Consider the following 20,705-nt stretch of genomic DNA (forward strand, 5'->3'; position numbering starts at 1 on the left):
ACAGGTAGGTTCTTCTTTTTTAGAATTATTTTTATAGAAGTACTCATAAAATACTTGCAAAGCATTTTCTTGGGAAGGGCTGTATCTCAGTGCTGAGCACCTATGCAGAAGGTCCCAGTTTCAATCCCTCTCATCTCCAGGTATGGCTGGGAGAGAACCCTTTTTGGAGTTCTGGAGAGCTACTGCTAGTCATTGTAGACAATTCTGTAGTACATACACCAAAACAGCTTTCTATTCAATTTATTGTCTATTTTTCTTCCAAGGAACTCAAAGTAGACAGTTCTCTCCTGTGTTTTATCTGTACAACAACCTGACGACATAGGTTAGGCTGAGAGCCAGTGCCTGGCCAAAAACCACCAAGCAAGCTTCATGGCTAAGTAGGGATTTGAAACCTGGCCTCCCAGGTCTTAGTTCCAACAATCTAACCACTATACTACCCTAGCTCTGGTGCATGCATGTTCGTATGGTAGCTGTTAATATCCTCACAACAACCCTGTGAGGATCATGGCTGAGTTGGGATTTGAACCCTGCGCTCCTAGACCCTAGTCTCTTGCCTCTCCTATTTTGCCTCTGCTGGTTCAGACTGCAAGCTCATAGAGGCAGAGACCTGTCCTGTTTATATTCTGTAGGGTGCCATTTATATCAGTGACGCTATAATGCATTGATGATGATGATAATGATAATGTAAAATTACAAATTTTGGAAGCGGCCCTCACATCTCACATGCGGAAGGGAATGCCTTTTCCAATTGTGGCTGCAATAAATGTGCACAGTAGTTTTGAAAAAATAACATAAAATATGTGTTCCCCTCCGGAATTGTTGCTTTATTTATTGCTCTACTTTTTATTGCAGAGGTTTATTTATTTGTCATTTACTGACCAGTTTTATATAAAAAAAACCTTCATCACATTGTAATCTGAGGGCAGTGTCCAATAAAGTAACAAAGGCAAGATTGCAATAAGTACAGCAAAACCCTTTTAAAAAACTATAATAAAAAACTATATCAAACAGCAAATAAGAACAGATTAATCATAAACTCAAAACCCCCAACATTAGTTAAAACCAAGACAACACAACTCAACCAGAATATACATTAAGTGGATTTAATGGATTAACCCCATGTGGTTAATCAACTGTAATTACTTTAATCAGGTAACAGCCCTAGAAAGAAATCATTCTCAAAAAGCTTTTTTTTTTTTAATTACAGGGATTGTGGACCTGATGTTCTCCAAAGTCATAGCAGCCAAATCCCAGGGGCTGAGGTTCCTTCAGCCCCCCCCCCCAATATTTGAGAGGGCTGAGCGCCTGCAAAGTTGATGGGCATTGCCATTCAAACAGTGTGTGTGTGCGTGTGTGCATGCGTGCACATGCGGTGTCATGTGATCCCCAATTATATGGGGCGGGGCTTTACCTGGCCCTCCCCCCAATATTTTACTCAAGTTTGCAAACCAGCCAGAAGTTGCTACACTACAACTGCTATAACCTCTGACTTTTGGCCATGCTGGTTGCTGCAACTGATGGGAGATTCCCAATGGCACCAGGAGGGGCAACACCCCTGTTTTATCAGGTTCATTCCTGGTCTTGCTCCAAGGAAGGTGTTGTACATGAATATTATGCCATCTTATCCTTGCCAGATCAGTATGGCTGAGAGAGCCCTGTTGACAAAGAATCAGCCTATTGCATTTCATGACCAAGCAAGAACTTGATGGCTATATAATATATGAATCCTTCAGCTGCAGGGTAGTATAACCACACTATTGCATGTCACCTTGAGGTTTTGTGGAAGGCAACAAATATGTTGAAATAATTAATAATAATAATAATAATAATAATAATAGGCTAGCAGCATTACACAACTGAAGCTTCAGGATAGTTGTTAACTTAGGAATCAGTTGAAGGAAGGAGTAACGTGAGGTTCTTTGTGGAGAGAAGATCCCTCCCTCTGCCTCAGCCTTGTTCCATTGGTGTACCTTTGCCGGTAGATAACATTGACTCCCACCTTCCTGTTCAGCCAGCAGAGAGAAGACAGGGGAGTTGATAGATGGAGCCAGGCAAGTATTTTATCTTGCCAAAAAAACTCTGAGCACATACCCTGAATTAATTTTCTACAAAGGTGCAACTCAAACAAACTTTCCTTTCATGTCCCATCCCTGTTTGTGCAAGGACATCAATACTCTACACATTTAGAAACTTGACAGCTATTGTTGCTGAGGCCTTGAGCTTGCCGCCTGTGATCTTGGATGCCATCTCTGTTCTGTCTTTTCAAACGTGGACTTAATCTGTAGCTGTTTATTAAATAAAAGCTGGAGTGAATAGTGGCAGAGGCACTGGGGACCAGACTCTGCCATCATGCCTAGAGTAAACCTAGCTTTACATACAGTTGTACCTTGGAAGTCGAACGGAATCTGTTCTGGAAGTCCGTTTAACTGCCAAAACATTCGGAAACCAAAGCACGACTTCTGATTGGCTGCAGGAAGCTGTGGAAGCCCCATTGGACGTTCAGGTTCCAAAGAATGTTTGCAAACCAGAACACTCACTTCCTGGTTTGCAGCGTTCAGGAGGCAAAACGTTCGAGTTCCAAGGCGTTCAGAATCCAAGGTATGACTCTACTTCAATTATCCTTGCCAATTTCTGTCCTTAGTCAGGCACTCTAGTCCAACCTCCCCATGTCCATCAGAGACCAGCCCCATGAAAGAGTTTCCCTGCCTTCAAGCTTGTCCATGGGACTGGATTATACTTGTATGTCTACCTGCAACAACCAGTGGGGACTTGCATATGTGAATGGGCATCCCCAGATATAGCACCACAGATGATCAGTTCACAAGTTCAGCTACCAGTCACAAAAAACTGACTGGTTCACACACAACTGTTAAGTCGTGGGTTGACATAGCAGCCGGCACAGCGATTTCTTCAAGTAGCTCTTTATTATGGTAAGCTGGAAAAGAACTGACTGCAAACAGCTCAGCCGGCCTGTATTTATAGGCAGCCGGCTGTCAACATTGTAACCACAACAGCCCAGAGTTCCCGCCTAAAACAACAGACGCGGACCTGAGTGAAAACTATCTACAGACCTGAGTGAAAACTATATACAGTATCCCCCTGTTGGCCCAGGGTGAAACTACACTACATAACACCAACAGATTGTGGAATAGAGGTTGAGTATTTAATTGTCATTCCCCCCCCCCATTTTTTTATTCATTTTATAACACAAATAATAAACACAAACAGAAAAGACAAACAATACAAACAAATTCTTGTCATATTCTTATTTTTCTAAACATTGTTACGCGGGCTTCCCCAAGTCCCACCTATCTGATTTTCATTTTACTTCATCTTTAGCAGTTTACATATATCATAATTTCTAACCATCTTTTTTTTTTAATCACACTTAAAATAACTTCACATTTTATCACTTACAAATAATACCATTTTAAATACCCTATCTTCTACTTCTAACCCTACAGCCTATATCCACTTCCAAAGCTATTCTAAGGTTTAAATATTAACATATTTTTTTTCAAATATTCCTTAAACTTCTTCCACCGTCTCTTCTCTCTGGTCTCGGAGTCTCCCGGTCAGTTCGGCAAGTTCCATATAGACTATATGGACTATAGGGGTCAAGTGTTTAACTGATGGCTCAGTTAGATCAATCAATTTTAAAACTTTTACTCAATGGAAAAGGGTGCCCCTCAAGTCAGAAGTGAGAGGACATGTGTTTGTGTATATAACACACAGACATCACACATCTAACCACTCATATGTGGTGTCTGTGTATCAAAATGTGTGTATATCACAGTGACTAACGCAATAGGGATATTAATGTTATAAATGTCTTGGCCTTCTTCATTTGAATCAAACAGTACTACAACCAAAGTGGCAAGTAACTGCCTTATTGGCTGCAGTACCATTTGATTCTCCTTCATGGATCACTGCCTTGCCGTGGCGAAGGGGCTTGAATAACTCAGTGAAGCTATGAGCTATGCCGTGCAGGGCCACCCAAGACGGACAGGTCATAGCGGAGAGTTTTGATTAAACGTGATCCACCGGGAGCAGGATCACAGAATCAAGAATCTCAGGATTCTTTGGGTAAAGCCATAAGTGTTTAAAGTGGTATCGACAGTGCTTTATTATGTAAGGTGCAGATATGGCCTAGATTTGTGGGCTACCACTTTCTATAGTATTCCCATTATGGCCAGTGCCATTTTGGCCTTCCTTCTGTTTCCTACCACTGCACAGTAAAAAAAACCCTCTTTAAACAGCTTGCCTTTTGCCTCTGTAGTTGAAGATAACTGACAACCTCAGTGTGGCGTCTACTGGGCAGCCATGCATTTGGAGTGCCACCTCCTCACACTCTGTTCTGAAGCCTCAGGCCAAACAGTTGACGTGTCCACTGCAGTACCTTCTCACAGGTGCAAAGTGGCAATCGGGATCTGTGTGGTTCTTTGGGGCAAAGGAGAGAGACTGCCCTGACGAACGCTGTGACCTGGAAGCCCCCGTGGTGCAGATCTCCATGGCAACACAGAGAACATGCAATTAACACCCCATGGTAACTGCTCGGAGAGCCGTGTCAGCCGTGATTCCATATTGGAAATCCTAATTTCCTCAGGTCTCTCTCTCCCCCAACCCCGTTCTCCTTTTGGGCGCATCAGCATCCACACAATTCATCTTTGTGGAAGACCTCAAGTAATCCACAAACAATTGTGATTGCTGTACGAAGGGCCTGGAACAGCTCTGTGTGGAGAACGCCACACACACACACACACACACACACACACACACACACACACACTTAAAGCACTATGGCACCATACTGTCCAACATTTCTCCAATGAAAATAGGGACGTCCCATTCCATAATGAGAATTTTACTATTTATACCCCACACATCTAACTGGGTTGCCCCAGCCACTCTGGGAAGCTTCTGTGAAATATACTCAGAGTCGAGTAGTAATTTCATGTTCTTTATTTCAGCTCATAGGAACAGTGATTGAATTCCCCCCCCAAACCTCAGGCTTTATATACATTATTTACACAATGAGTACTGTCCGACTGATTGGGTCCCGGAGCCTGACTGGGCTGTTCCTGCAGGCCAATCAGGTTGTTGCATTCTAGGATCCTACCTGCCTATTGTTCTGGGACCCAAGCTTAGTACATAAAACCCTTCCCCTCTAAGTTCCTGTTGTGCCTGGAAGGTTAGCATTCATAGTCATCAAGGTATGCTGGTCGCCTACGTATGTGTTGTTGTCTGCGAATTCCAGCCTGGGGTTGCTGTTGGGCCATCCCCGCCACACCCAGTCCAGGACCCGGGAGATGACCCTATCCTTTGTGGAGTGGTACACTACTTCCGGTGCCTGAATGGGTCAGTCGGGAAGCTGTTCTAGGCTCATGACCTTTTGTGTGGGTGCTGGGTCAGGGCCGGTCTCTGGTAGTGGCAGCTTGCTGAGGGCGTCCGCATGGCCCATTGTCTTTGTGGGTCAGTGGACAAGTGTATACTGGTATCTGGCAAGGAAAACCAACCATCTGAGGATGTGGGGTGACAGTAGTTGAGGGGTCTGCTTCTGGGGGGCAAACAGGCCGAGCAGCGGCTTGTGGTCAGTCACCATGGTAAAGGTCCATCCATACAAAAAATTGTGGAATTTCTTGACTCCCTTCACAATTGCCAGGCCCTCTTTGTCTGTTTGCGAGTAGTTCCTCTTGGTTGTGGAGACGGTCTGGGAAAAGTATGCTCCCAGCATGTCTCTCCCATCCGGAAGTTGGTGCCCCAGGATGGCACAAATGCTGTAGTGTGAGGCATCACATGCCAGCACCACTGGTAGCCTCTCGTCAAAGTGTGCCAGGCGAGTTTGAGACGAGCAAGTCTTTGACTGCTTGGAATGCTGCCACCTGCCGCTGCCCCCACACCCATGGGGCCCACTTGTCTAACAGTCTGTCTAGGGGCTCTGCTACCACTGCCTTATGAGGTAAGAAGGCGTGGTAAAGTTCAATAGTCCCAGGAAGGCCTGGAGTTCGGCCTTACCCTTAGGTGCCAGGGGGTCACAAATAGCCCGCACTTTGTGCCCGGTTGGGTGGACCCTCATCTGCATCCACTGTAAATCCCAGAAAATCCACTTGTTGCACTCCTAGCAGACACTTTTCCCGCTTCACCTTGAGGCTGGCCGTCTGGAAATGGTGCAGGATGGTGTGGAGTTGGTCACTGAACTCCCCTGGCATGGCCCCGGCGATCAACACATCATCAAAGAAGGGGGTGACACCAGGAATTCCTTTGAGGAGAGAGTCCATTAGATTTTGGAATATGCCTGGCGCCGAATTGCAGCTGTTGAACTGGAATGCGCCCCTGTGTGTTACAATCGTCTGTGCCTCGGCGGTGGCCTCGTCAATTGGCAACTGCTGGTAGGCCTGGGCCAAGTCTAGCTTGCCAAAAATCTTAGACCCTGCCACAGTGACGAGGACCTGGCTAACCACTGGCACTGGGTATGCATGGGCCGTAAGGGCCTTGTTTATGGTACATTTGTAGTCTGTGCAGATGCGAACTAAGCTGTTGGGCTTGATGGGTGTGACAATTGGGGTTTCCCAGGGGATGCTGGGTGCCTGCTCGAGCACTCCTTGCTCCACAAGCTGGTCCAATTCCTTGTCTATGTGGGGTTTCAGGGCGAACAGGACCCGGTGGGCCTTGAGCCTGATGAGTCGTACTGAAGGGTCTAGTTGTAGGCTGATGGGGGGGGGACAGTATATTGTCCCAACGCCCCATTGAAAACCTCCAGACATTCTTTACATATGGCGTCCTCATCCACGTGGAAATGGTGCGGTTCACCCCAGTGATGGCTACCCCAGTGGCCCAAACCACACCAATCCCAGTAAGCTAATCCCCTTGACCACGATCAAGTCTAAACGCTGCTTCCGCCCTTGATATTTTACATTGAAGGTTCCCACCCCCATCATGGGGACCTTACATTTCTGGAAGTCCCAGAGAATGAATGGGGCCGGCCTGAGCTTGGGCCCCCCGTTTGGGCACAACTTTCTTAATGTCCGTACTAAGATTATGAACAGGGTTGAGCCTGTGTTGAGCTCCATGCGGCATGGGGCCCTCTCTATCTGTACCTCAATGCAATTTCCCCCTGCATTGGAATAGGGCAACTGGTATACCTGACAGTCTGTGATTTCCATCAAGTTGCCTTGGTGTGTTGGGCTGTGGGGCCTGGGACTCTTGGGTTGGCCATCTGCAGCAGGGCGGCGGGTGGGCCGGGCACGGCACACCTGGGCAATGTATCCTGCTTTTCTGCATTGTCGGCATTCTGCATTGTGACAACGGCAAGTCCTCTGGTCGTGGCTCTCCCCACAGCTTGTGCAGTTCCCCTCTTCTGGCTGAGGCAGATGTGGTGGCCGTGTGGCTTGTGTGTGTCACTGCACTTGGTCACGTCCTCCCTGTTGGATTCAGAATCGTCGGTGAGGTCCTCGTGGTGGAACCTTGGATTGGGCGACCAGCTCGGCTGGGCTGGAAATCTTGCGCAGACCTCTCGGCAGCTTCAGTTGCCAGGGCCTCCTCCAAAGCAACCTGGAATGTTAGGTCCTTCTAACAACATTAGAGGCGTTGTTGCTGCTGCAGGCCAATCAGTTGCTGCAGCCTAGTATCCTACTGGCCTAATAGGCTGATTAACTTCCTCCTGGAGCCTGATTGGTCTTCTCCTGCAGGCCAATCAGGTTGTTGCATTCTAGGATCCTACCTGCCTATTGTTCTAGGATCCAAGCTTAGTACATAACATTCTAAAACATAAAAACATAATTAAACGCTGAACTTTAAAAAACAAAACAAAAAAACTTCCCCATACAGGATTGTATTCAGACGGCTCAGGGGTCAGATAATTCCATATCTTCCAACATTTCTCCAATGAAAATAGGGACGTCCCAAGGAGAAGTGGGGCATTCCAGGATTAAATCAGAAACTGGAACGGCTTCTCTAAATCAGGGGTGTCCCTGGAAAATAGGGACACTTTGAAGGTCTGTGGTACCACTTAAAAGAGTTGTGGTTTCCCCGAAAGAATTCTGGGAGCTGAAGTTTGCTAAGGCTGCTGGGAGTTGTAAGGAAACCTCTGTTCTGCTCCCAGAGCTACAATTTCTAGAGTGGTTTAAAAATCAATCCCTTTTCACAAGGTACTCTGAATTTGTAACTCTATGATGCCTCCTCTCGGGACCCATAAACTACAGCTCCCAGAATTCTTTGGGGGAAGTCATGAGTCTTTAAAGTGGCATCATAGTGCTTTAAATGTATGGTGTGAATGTGGCCTGTTCTTGAAGTCATACAGAATGACATTAGCTGGCCCTCCCTGCCCAGGAGGTTTGCAGCAAGAGTATGAGCAGAAGTGGCTGGTTAAAATGGCATGTTTGTGAAATTTCTTCATTGTCTTTGTCTTCTTCTTAGTCTTTTATTCATTTGTCTACTTAAAACATTTTAAGAGCATAAATTGTTGCTGCTGTTATTTGTTATCATTAATCAATTGCCTTCTATGCAATTGTCTCAAGGTGCTCTGAAATATGTTGGGGTTCATGAACCAATATATACTAGGCTTTATATGTCAAAACCAGCACTTTGAATTGGGCTCTTTATGTTACAGGCAGCTCCCCACTTGTGTGCAACCATGCACATGTGCGGCACTGGGAACCCAGAAGTGGGGAGCACCCTGGAGAGTCCTTGTGGCTCACGAGGAGACCCTCCACAGAGCCTGAAGAGGACTTCCATTTCTGGCTCTGGGGTGGGTCTCCTTGTGAGCCAGAGGGGCAGCGGGGCTTTGTTGGGGCTGCTCAGCTGATGTGCAGGGAAGCAGCAGTGGCTGCTGCAATATCCCACATGTCAGCTCTTAAGTGAAGATGCTGAACAGCTTCAACAAAGCACCGCTGCCATTCTGGCTCACAAGGAGACCCTCTCCAGAGCCCAAATAGGCTCTGGGGAGGGTCTCTTCATGAGCCACAAGGACTCCCTACTTCAATAAGGGTGCGCCCCACATGTGCTCATTTCCCTTATGAGTGCAGGGCCCCAGAACTTAACTCCTGTGTAAGTGGGGAGTCTCCTGTACTTGAAACTTCACATTTGTCAGTGCTTGGGAATGAAAAGAAACAAACAAAAAGAAACTTAGTGACATTTGGAAATTAGTGATTAAAATCAATGCAATTTTGAAAGTTCAGTCCACCATTTTGCTTCAAAGTGGCTTCCAGTTGTATCCAAACATAGGCAAAACTTGCTTCTTGATTTCAGGGACCATCATGCAAAATGCAGCCATGCTATCTTCAGAAGTGTCCATATGCTTAGTGAATAAGCTACTTCCAAAAATATATAAAAGATTAGTGAATTTACCCCCCAGTGTTGATCCTTATGCAATGGCACTGCCTGGGTGTGAGAGCTGATGATGTTCCACAAGGTTTGCGAAAGGATAAAGTTAGGGGGGAAATGTAAGGGGGACTGAGCATGCTCAGTGGCCATGGAATGCTGAATGTTTGCTGAGTGGAAGAAAATGGGTAATGGGGAAAAATGGGGCTGCCGGGCACCGCAAACAGGAGCACTCTGCACTGCAACCTTTAGTTGCTGGTCCCCCTTGCTTCATCTCCTCTTATATGAAATATAAACTAAAAAGAAAAAAAACACTATTCAAAGCCTTATTATTTTGAAACACATCCCCTGTTTATGTGTGTGACAATGTTGAAGAAGTTCATCTCCAGCCATTTTAAAAACATATATTTGCCATTCATTTGACTTGACTAAGGATACCCCCATTTTGTTTCCCTCGTGAACTGTCTTGATAAAAAGAACTCGGCAATCAAGCGCGGTCGCACTGGAGTGAATCTGTTTAATCAATTAAGGCAATCAGCTTTGTCCCTGGCAAATTTCAGTTGTAAAAAGAAAACTAAGCATTTAATTAGAAGGGTTTGAAGCAAAGGAAGCACCATATAAATATATATTTATCCTTCTTAATAATGAAAATTTATATCATCTCACCATGGTATCTGGAGACTGCAAAAAGAGTTTAACATCTTTTTAGCCCATTAAACAAACATCACACTGCTTGGCAAACCAATTATTGCATTTCCTCTCTCACTTCCTCTTTTGTTCCCTGATAGGCTTGTTTCAAAGACTGGTGACAGAAAGGCTCCCTGGCCAATGTGCAATTAGGAGCGCAGTTTAAGGCTCCTGTTTGGACACTGGCAGCTGCATATTCCCTTTCCTGCCATCTGACATCACATATGGTGGCAGGTGTTGGGCAAATGGGTGTGGTTTGAAGGAAACTGCCTATTGGGCCAAATTGAGGCCTATGCTGTACTTAATTAGGCACATGGGCTGAAGGTTCCCAACCCCTGATATAGCCCATCATCATCCATAACCCAATGTTGGACAGTTGGATCCCTCTGAGAAACTCACAAAGCATGAAAGTCTCCATGGTTGCTGAGTTCTGAGTTTCTATTCAGCAGTCATGGCTGATACACAACAATGGACCTTTCCTCTTTGAGGTTGCTTTATAGCAATGGTTCAGCGTATGGTCTGAAGGCACAGGAGCCTACTATTTTGCTGCTGCTAACCACATCTGGGTCTGGTCAGTTCTAGGATGAGTGGTTCCCATTCATATGACCTCCATATTGGGTCCCATGATGGAATAATGATGGGATAGAATTCATAGAATCACACAGTTGGAAGGGACCCTGAGGATCATCTAGGCCAACCGCTTGCAAGGCAGGAATAGTCCGTTGTCCCATATGGGGATCAAACCTGCAACCTTGGCATTATCAGCACCATGCTCTAACCAACTCAGCTATTTGACCAAAATAAATCAGCAAAAATATAAGAATAGCTGGACGTTTTCAAACAAAATAATGCACACAAATAGCATTTTTTAGAATCTTTTTTAAAGGATCAGTGTTTTGCAAGGGAAATGCTTGCAAGAGAGAGATGTTATTGGGAATACAATATTTTGACTTTGAACCTCTGCCAACTTCAAAAATTAGAGGAGGCACTACTTACAGAACGAGGAAATCTACTCTGTGCTGTGTTAAACTGGCACTCTTTTAAAACAATGTTCTGATCAGTAAGTCAGACACTTTAAATAACTGAATTAAAAATTTAACCAAGGCTAACCCCTTCAGGAGTTTCAATTTTGGAAACATGGGTTGTAATTACACTCAGCACAGCCTCATTTCAGATTATTTTGTCAAGCCGTCATTTACAACTGGCGGAAAAATTCTGGTTGTACTGTTAAGCTAGGTTTGAAAGCAAAATGAAGCAGAGAGAAACAATGGCCACATTCATATATTATTTGGGGGGGGGACCCATGTGAACCCATTAAAAGGCTATCTTCAGTCCTATACCCCCCCTGCCCTTGTTCCTGAGTCCCTGTAGGCATTTGATTCTGTGGAGCTGGTCTTAGTTTAAAGGTAAAGACTTTCATTTCTGTACTGTAGAAAGCATAACTGTTCCCTTGCTTGCAATTACATTGCTGGAACTATGATCCTGCCATAAAATAAAAATCAGTGCATGAAATATTCACCAGCACAAAAGAAAAATACAAAGTCAGAACTGTCTAAACATGGGTTTGTGCATATTTAAAAATTGCTCTGTTTTTGTCCCCCTCCCGCCACAGTTTTATTTCACTGTGGAAGAAGCATACTTGGAATGTAAGCTCAATCCGCAAGCCATTTAGGTACAATTGCTTGGATTTAACCCAAGACAGGCTATAAAATAATATTAAAGGGAAAATTGATAATAAGCTTGGCAAGGTGTTGGATCCCTTCCGCCAGCTTCAGATTGCTTGCAATAATATGTTTAGAGGTTTAACCACACCTTCCAGGGTTGAACCTACAAACCTGCTTATATTATGCTATACTGTACTGTCCGATTGCTGTTTCCATCCCATTACATATTACAGGGGGAGGTGGAGGAATCCCAGAGCAGCTTACAAATATTGGTACTAAGACAGGCCCAGCCTTCAAGCTTACAAGCTAAATGACATGACACAAAAGGGCAGGGCTTTTTTTCAGTGGGAACTCGCCAGAACTCAGTACTGGTACCTCTCAGGTGGGTGCCATTGTCATTCAGAGAACAAGGCAGCTGGGTGAGAACGATTTGCCGTTCGCCCAACGATTTTTGGTCGCAGCTGTTGCAGTGACATGTGTGGCGTGGTAGCCAATGCCCAGCTGCTACCGAGAGGGCCAGGAAGTGCGTCCAGAGTGCAGTGGCCAAGAAGGTTCTGGCCTTGGGTGATCCGTCACCCGGGCATTACCTTCCGTGATGTGTCCCGTTACAGGCTTGATGGGGTTCATCTGTCTGTAACTGGGAATGATTTGCGGTCTCTCCATCCCTATGTGAAGGGTATTCTGTTAAAGGAATCCAGGGACTCAGCTGGTTTGGTCAACCCCTGAGTGGGGGTTGTGCCCGTGCCTGAGTCCAGGGGGGGCATCTGGGTGGTGGAGATAGCCCGTTCCCGGCTTTCCGCTTATCCAGGTGTTCTCCCTTGGCTGACCTATGCTGGAACCCTGGGTCAGCGCTACCTGTATGGCAGGGAGCTAGTCGAACCAGAGCCTATGCAACCAGTCACTTTCTGTAATCAATAAAGTTGTGGCCTAAATTCTGCCAAAAACCAAAACAAAAATTTGAGTCAGGTGTGAATTTATTTAGGGGGGGAGGTCTCTGGGTCTGAACACGCCATAATGATCAATTTGAATGGAAGGAGTTAAAGGAGGAACCAAAAGTTGCAGGTCTCTCAACTGAGGTGCTGGAGAGGCCCTTCAACCCTGACTCCCTCCCATTTCATGTAGCCAGATGGAATGGCTGCTGCAGATGACAGCTGAAGGAGGAGCATGATGGAACTGGTCTCTCAACACATACGGCAGACCCGGCAGTGCTATCTTTCCCATTGCTGCAGCCTGATTATAGTGGAAGATCTACTCTGTTATGTGCTGTGTTCATTTACACATTATTTGAAATGAGGTTTAGCAGCAGATAAAATGACATATTGATGTTGATACATTTATGTACACTGGGCTTAAGATCCACCCATCACCAAATGAGATGTTTTATTTTTCTACAGAAGTATCAGGTGCCGTGGTGGGTCTGCACCACTCACCTGGTCTCCTTCTGGTTGAGTTGCTGCTGCATACCAGGATGGAAGGATGGGTAAGGTGCAAACATAGAATCATAGAATCATAGAGTTGGAAGAGACCACAAGGGCCATCGAGTCCAACCCCCTGCCAAGCAGGAAACACCATCAGAGCACTCCTGACATATGGTTGTCAAGCCTCTGCTTAAAGACCTCCAAAGTAGGAGACTCCACCACACTCCTGGGCAGCAAATTCCACTGTCGAACAGCTCTTACTGTCAGGAAGTTCTTCCTAATGTTTAGGTGGAATCTTCTTTCTTGTAGTTTGGATCCATTGCTCCGTGTCCGCTTCTCTGGAGCAGCAGAAAACAACCTTTCTCCCTCCTCTATATGACATCCTTTTATATATTTGAACATGGCTATCATATCACCCCTTAACCTCCTCTTCTCCAGGCTAAACATGCCCAGCTCCCTTAGCTGTTCCTCATAAGGCATCGTTTCCAGGCCTTTGACCATTTTGGTTGCCCTCCTCTGGACACGTTCCAGTTTGTCAGCGTCCTTCTTGAACTGTGGTGCCCAGAACTGGACACAGTACTCCAGGTGAGGTCTGACCAGAGCAGAATACAGTGGCACTATTACTTCCCTTGATCTAGATGCTATACTCCTATTGATGCAGCCCAGAATTGCATTGGCTTTTTTAGCTGCCGCGTCACACTGTTGGCTCATGTCAAGTTTGTGGTCAACCAAGACTACTAGATCCTTTTCACATGTACTGCTCTCAAGCCAGGTGTCACCCATCTTGTATTTGTGCCTCTCATTTTTTTTGCCCAAGTGCAATACTTTACATTTCTCCCTGTTAAAGTTCATCCTGTTTGTTTTGGCCCAGTTCTCTAATCTGTCAAGGTCGTTTTGAAGTGTGATCCTGTCCTCTGGGGTGTTAGCCACCCCTCCCAGTTTGGTGTCATCTGCAAATTTGATCAGGATGCCCTTGAGTCCATCATCCAAGTCGTTGATAAAGATGTTGAATAAGACCGGGCCCAAGACAGAACCCTGTGGCACCCCACTAGTCACTCTTCTCCAGGATGAAGAGGAACCATTGATGAGCACCCTTTGGGTTCGGTCAGTCAGCCAGTTACAAATCCACTGAGTGGTAGCATAGTCAAGACCGCATTTTACCAGCTTTACAAGAATATCATGGGGCACCTTGTCAAATGCCTTGCTGAAATCAAGGTAGGCTACATCCACTGCGTTCCCTTCATCTACCAGGCTTGTAATTCTGTCAAAAAACGAGATCAGGTTAGTCTGACATGACTTATTTTTCAGAAATCCATGCTGACTATTGGTGACCACAGCATTCCTTTCTAGGTGCTCACAGACTGTTTGCTTAATGATCTGCTCCAGAATCTTCCCTGGTATTGATGTCAGACTGACTGGGCGATAATTGTTTGGGTCCTCTCTTCTGCCCTTTTTGAAAATAGGGACAACATTTGCCCTCCTCCAGTCTGCCGAGACTTCGCCTGTTCTCCAGGAATTCTCAAAGATGACTGCCAGTGGTTGTGAGATCACATCTGCCAGTTCTTTTAATACTCTTGGATGCAGTTCATCTGGCCCTGGAGACTTGAATACATCTAAACTAGCCAAGTATTCTTGTACTATCTCCTTAGTTATTCTGGGCTGTGTTTCCTCTGCTGAATCATTTGCTCCAAATTCTTCAGGTCGGGCATTGTTTTCTTTATCGGAGAAGGCTGAGGCAAAGAAGGCATTGAGGAGTTCAGCCCTTTCTGTGTCAACTGTTTGCATTTCACCATCTTCTCCTCTGAGTGACCCCACTGTTTCTTTGTTCTTCCTTTTGCTACGGACATACCCATAAAAGCCTTTTTTGTTGCTTTTAACCTCTCTAGCAAGCCTGAGTTCATTCTGTGCTTTAGCTTTTCTGACTTTGTGTCTACACGTGCTGGCTATTTGTTTGAATTCCTCTTTGGTGGTTTCCCCCCTTTTCCATTTTTTGTACATATCCTTTTTAAATCTTAACTCAGTTAAAAGTTCTTTGGATAGCCACCCTGGCTTCTTTAGGCACCTTCCATGTTTCCATCTCATTGGTATTGCCTGAAGTTGTGCTTTTACTATCTCCCTCTTAACAAACTCCCAGCCATCATGAACTCCCTTTCCTTTTAGTATTACTGTCCATGGGATCTCACCCAGCACTTCCCTAAGTTTTATGAAGTCGGCTTTCTTAAAGTCAAGAAATTGAGTCCTAGTATGCTTGGCTGCTCCTTTCCGCTGTATAGTAAACTTCAGAAGAGCATGATCACTTGCGCCTAATGATCCTTCCACTTCTACCCCACTAACCAGGTCATCAACATTGGTTAGGACCAGATCTAAAATGGCTGTTCCTCTTGTTGCTTCACCCACTTTCTGGACAATGAAGTTGTCTGCAAGGCCAGTGAGGAATCTGTTTGACCTTATGCTCTTGGTTGAGTTTGACATCCAACAAATATCCGGGTAATTGAAGTCCCCCATTACTACTATCTCCCTTCCTTTTGCATGCTTGGTCATCTGTTCCAGGAAGGCATCATCTATGTCCTCCGTTTGGCTTGGGGATCTATAGTAAACTCCCACAATGAGGTCTCTGTTATTCTTCTCTCCCTTAATTTTGACCTAAATGCTCTCACTTTGGCTTTGAGGTTCTAAATCTTGGATCTCTTCACAGGTATACACATCCCTGACATATAACCCCACTCCTCCTCCTTTCTTGTCTGGTCTGTTTCTCTGAAATAGATTGTATCCCTCCATTATTACATTCCAATCGTGGGACTTATCCCACCAGGTTTCAGTGATGCCTATTATGTCATATTTAGTTTGCTGTACCAAGAGCTCAAGCTCATCTTGTTTATTTCCCATGCTTTGCGCATTAGTGTACAGACATTGAAGTCCATTAATCATTCCCCCGTGTCTCTTATTTAAGGATTTTTTCCTCCCACCACTAGGTCTGCGTGCTGTTTGCTCCATTTGGTCTATGACATTTGGATGATCATCTTCATCAATTGATAGACTCCTACCTTCAGGAGCACTGTCTCCCTCCCCCACATTAGTCAGTTTAAAGCCCTCCTGATGAGGTTTCTGAGATTTTTGGCAAAAACATTCCTCCCAACCGTTGTGAGGTGCAGCCCATCGCTTGCCAGAAGTCCATCTTCAAGAAACTGCAGTCCGTGATCTAAGAATCCAAATCATTCCTGTTTACACCATTTGCGAAGCCAGCTGTTCACTTCCAGTATTTTCCCCTCTCTCCCTGGGCCACGTCGTTCAACTGGGAGGACAGATGAGATGACAATTTGTGCATTTAGTTACTTCAATTTCCTGCCAAGAGCCTCGTAGTCTCTTTTGATCTTCTGGAGGCTATTGCTTGCAGTGTCATTGGTTCCCACATGAACCAAGAGGAAGGGGTATTTGTCAGTGGGTTTTATGATTCCTTGCAGTCGTTCAGTTACATCTAGGATCTTAGCCCCGGGGAGACAGCACACCTCCCGAGACATCCTGTCAGGCCCACAGATCACTGCTTCTGTTCCCCTCAGTAGGGAATCCCCTATCACCACTACACGCCTCCTCTTAGGTTTGGTCGGGGTTCTTCTGTGAGCTGTCCGTTCCAAGGTCGCCTGCACATTCCCTGAGGACTGACTTTGCTGCTCGTCTTCATATACCTGATTGACTGTAATGAGGGAGAGATCCTCAAATGGAGTCTGTTCTTCGTCTTCCATGCTAGGGGAGAGGATTTAAAAGCGATTGTGTATTTCTAAACAATCAGAGTGAACCCTGGGCCTCCTACTTCTTTGAGTCACGTTTCTCCATATATCTGGCACCTGTGTTGGTGAACTAGCCTCCTTCTCAGGGGTGTCCCCTGTCTCCTTGTGCTGGTCCTGGGGGGGGGAAGGTACTAATACCGTAGCCGAAGTTCAGTCCAGAGTCACTAGCAGGGTAGACGATCACTAGATGAGACGCGAGGTCCGAAACAAGGAGCCGGGCGGGGAAACAGGAACACCGGAGAGTCAGAAGCAGGAAGCCGGGCGAGGAACAGGCACACTGGGAGTGCAGATCTAGGTCTGGGTAAAAGCAGGTACTCCAACAACGACATTGCTCCCGCAACCTGGGACCGGGCTGCCTGACCTTTATCTTCTTCTAAGGCTGGGGGCGGTCCCGGCCCCCAGGAGCCCCGCCTCTCCTGGCCTTAAGGCGAGCACTCCTCCTGGGAGAGACCAGTTCCCTTCGCCTCTCTGCCCTAAGCCTCTGCAGTTCAGGAGAGGCCGAAGGGTTACTGGGCCCCGGGGGAGGCTCACCTGTAGACACTGAGTCCTCCAGCACCTCTGGGGCCAGAATGGTTTCACCTGGTGCCTGCCCCTGAGGATCTGGCACAGGTGCAGGCTCCTCAGCATCTAGGCCTTGCCCCAGTTCAGCCAGCCCTGGAGGCGGGGACTCCTGTGCCGGCTGGGATTCCTCCGGTTCACTCTCAGACTCGGAATCCCAGGCCATCACACTCCTCCTTGGTAGAGATGGTGTTCTCTGTTGCTTCCAAGAAGAGCTCCAGCTCTCTTAATTCTTTGGAGTGTAGCTACACGTTCCTCCAGTTGCTGGACTTTGTCTTCTAAGAGGGCAATCAACATACAATTGCTGCAGGTAAAGCTGCCTGCAACCTTTGGCAAGATGGCAAACATTGTGCAGGAACCGCAGGCGACTGCAGCTGTTCCCTCACCTTCCATCTTGAAAACGTGTTGTTGGGGGTGGCTACTGTGGTCCTCCATCTTAAAAAGTGTGAAGACAGGACAAATACCCCCTCCCAAAAAAACCAAGGTCTCCCCCAACAAACGTTTGAGACTAGCTCCCCTAAATCTAAAAGATGGGTCAAACTGTGCGCGCCACTAGGCACGCGCCGCTGCCCTGCAAGTTCCGATAAGCTCCTCCCACAGCTAATCCCCTGCCTCAACAGAAACCCTGCCCCCTCTGACCTTTGCACAGGGAGAGCAGCTAATCAGCCACAAAGAAACACACACACACACACACACACACACACGAAAACTCTTTTGCTCCTTCTTCAACTGCTGCCCTGCTAGCTCTGATAAGCTCCTCCCACAGCTAATCACCTGACTCAACAGAAACCCTGCCCCCTCTGACCTTTGCACAGGGAAAGCAGCTGATCAGCCACAAAGAAACACACACACAAGAAAACTCTTTTGCTCCTCCTTCAGCTGCTGCCCTGCAAGCTCTGATAATCTCCTGATGACATGCCAGCAGGATTGCCAGATTGGCTTCACTGGTGTGTTTGCACCATGCTGACCTTGGCACCACCTTGCCACTCACAGCCTCTGTTCTATGGGGAGATGAATCCTGAAGAAGATCCACTCCAGGAATTCACAATCTAAATATTAACTTTACATATCCAAAAGAGAGAAATAGAGAACCACAGGGAGAGTGGTTTACCAGGGACACAGAAAAATCTCAGCCTAATATTTCCAGTCTGTTTCAGTTCTATATGCAGGTCATTTATAAGTAAATCCTATCTTGTTCTCATATTAATTTCTGACTTTAAAAAATAAATAAATCAGTGTACAGTATTTAAATAAGTTTGTGTATTCTTATTTTCTCCAAAAAGACACACTTCTCTTAAAGTTCATCTCTCTAAACCTATTTTATCCTAAGATACACATCATTATATAAGGGTGGTTTTTTTTTGTTTAAGCCAAGAGCTACAATGCAAAATTCAGAGCATGGTGAAATCCGAAGGTTAAATGCATTCCAACCCACACATTAATCCAGGAGTGGTGGTTTATATCTGCTTGCATTGGAGTGTGTAAAGAAGAAATTCCTCAAGCATCTGGGACTGAGACCAGAAAATGTATAATTTGATGTGGGTTGTTGTTGTTTTCATTGGATGCCCCTCTATCCCCAGGTACAGTTATCATATTTCAAAATTTGAATCAACCCTTCTAATAAACTGTTTTGGGTAAACGATTTGATTTGCAAAGGGGGAAATGAGAAATAACCCCCCTGCTTCTCACCAGAGCTTGACTGCAATGTAAACACTACTGTTTGGTGTTGTTTTTAACTTCCAACAAATCAAATATTAACATGATTAAGAATTCAGATTGACGTCTCAGACAGGGAAGAGCTGTAGGAGGTGATGAAAGACAGACGAGGCGCGTATTTGATCTGGCAGCATTTCATCTTCATGCCACCATTTTACCCAGAATTGTGGGGTAAGGAAACAAAATGGTGGTTTCTCCTACTGTGATTAGTCGGAAATGTTCAGAAATGGAAACGCTTTGCAGTGCAAATGGAAGGAAAGGGGCCTCCTGACTAATGCAGGAAGGGAAAACTGAAGTAAGGGATCAATTAATTCTTTGCACACTGCAAGACAGAAAGACAGACAGACAGTTTGCACAGTTGAAAGCAACTGTATTTTGCTAGAGGTTGCTACCTTTTAACCTGGAAAATCTGAAGGGGGGAAAAGGCTTATCATAGTGCCGGGAAAGATACAGAAAAGAACAACTCAGAATATCAAGGGTGCATCAAGGAAAGGCTAAAGCTTGAAACTCAAAAGGTGAAGGGAGAAAATACAGGAGTTTATAAAATTAGGAGAGAGGCAACAAAGAGAAGCACTTCTGCCTTGCTGTGTTAGAAGTCTCAGGTGGCAAAGATTTTGGGCTGATCCAAGATGGAGGCAATGTTGGCTCTAGGTTTTCAAGAGACGCCTCCCCCACCCCCAGGAAAGACACTCCATAGATCCCCCCTCCCTCATTGAATCTCCCTTCTCCCTGCTGCAAGACCCAGGGGGCTTCCTGCCTGTGGAGCCTGTGCTAGGGCATGGGCCCCAGATAGATGCCCAGCCATGCCACACCTTGATGCTGCACCTGAAGGGGGCACCCCACACCATGCCTAATTATGGAATTTTCCACCCCCATGTTTATTTTTATGTATCAGGATTTATACACTGCTTGATTAAATAATAAAAACTCTTAAGTCAGTTACAAAAAAACCGCAACAGCATTGAAATTACCATTCAAATACAGTTAAAAGCAGGTATTTGTTCAAAAGAGGATTAAAAGCAGGTATTTATTCAAAAGAGGATTAAAAATCAACAGCAAGGAAAAAGAGATTAAACAGATGTTGATAGTCTACATATCTTGGTAGGCTTGACTAAACAAACATGTTTTAAGCAGGTGCAGAAAAGAGTACAGTGAAAGCGTCTGCCTATCGTCAATAGGCAAGGAGTTCCAAAGGGTAAGAGCTGCTACAATAAGAGATCGATTTCCTACAAGTGCTGAATGAGTATGATATCACACCTATAACCCTGCCAGTTCCACATACAGAAGTGGATGAGTAGGCATATATGGGGTAAGGCGATTGTACAAGTCAATAAAGTTTGATGGCTTTAAGAACATGTAAGTGTCACCCTAGCCAAAGGCTGCTAGCCATTATAGCTGAATGGTTTAACAATATGCCAGATTATTTGTTCATCCAGCTCAGTGTTGCATACTCTAACTGGTGGTAGTTCTCCAAGTTCTTGGGCAAAGGTTCTGCTCGTCATATGCTAAACCAGCATTTCTCAAACTTGGCCCTCCAGCTGTTGTGGGACTACAATTCC

At 45.6% G+C, this 20,705-nt stretch overlaps 1 long non-coding RNA gene across 1 annotated transcript in view; it reads left to right on the plus strand.

Annotated features, from left to right (window-relative positions):
- The first annotated feature begins 2,526 nt into the window (after positions 1 to 2,526).
- Positions 2,527 to 20,705, plus strand: part of LOC310698922 — a 41,655-nt gene continuing 23,476 nt past the window's right edge. The window contains exon 1 of the long non-coding RNA XR_014521824.1: positions 2,527 to 2,598. This is a non-coding gene — a long non-coding RNA (uncharacterized lncRNA). The remainder of the gene's footprint in view (positions 2,599 to 20,705) is intronic.

The sequence above is a fragment of the Podarcis liolepis genome, assembly GCF_965112155.1.
Source record: "Podarcis liolepis genome assembly, chromosome: Z".
Classification (NCBI taxonomy): domain Eukaryota; kingdom Metazoa; phylum Chordata; class Lepidosauria; order Squamata; family Lacertidae; genus Podarcis; species Podarcis liolepis.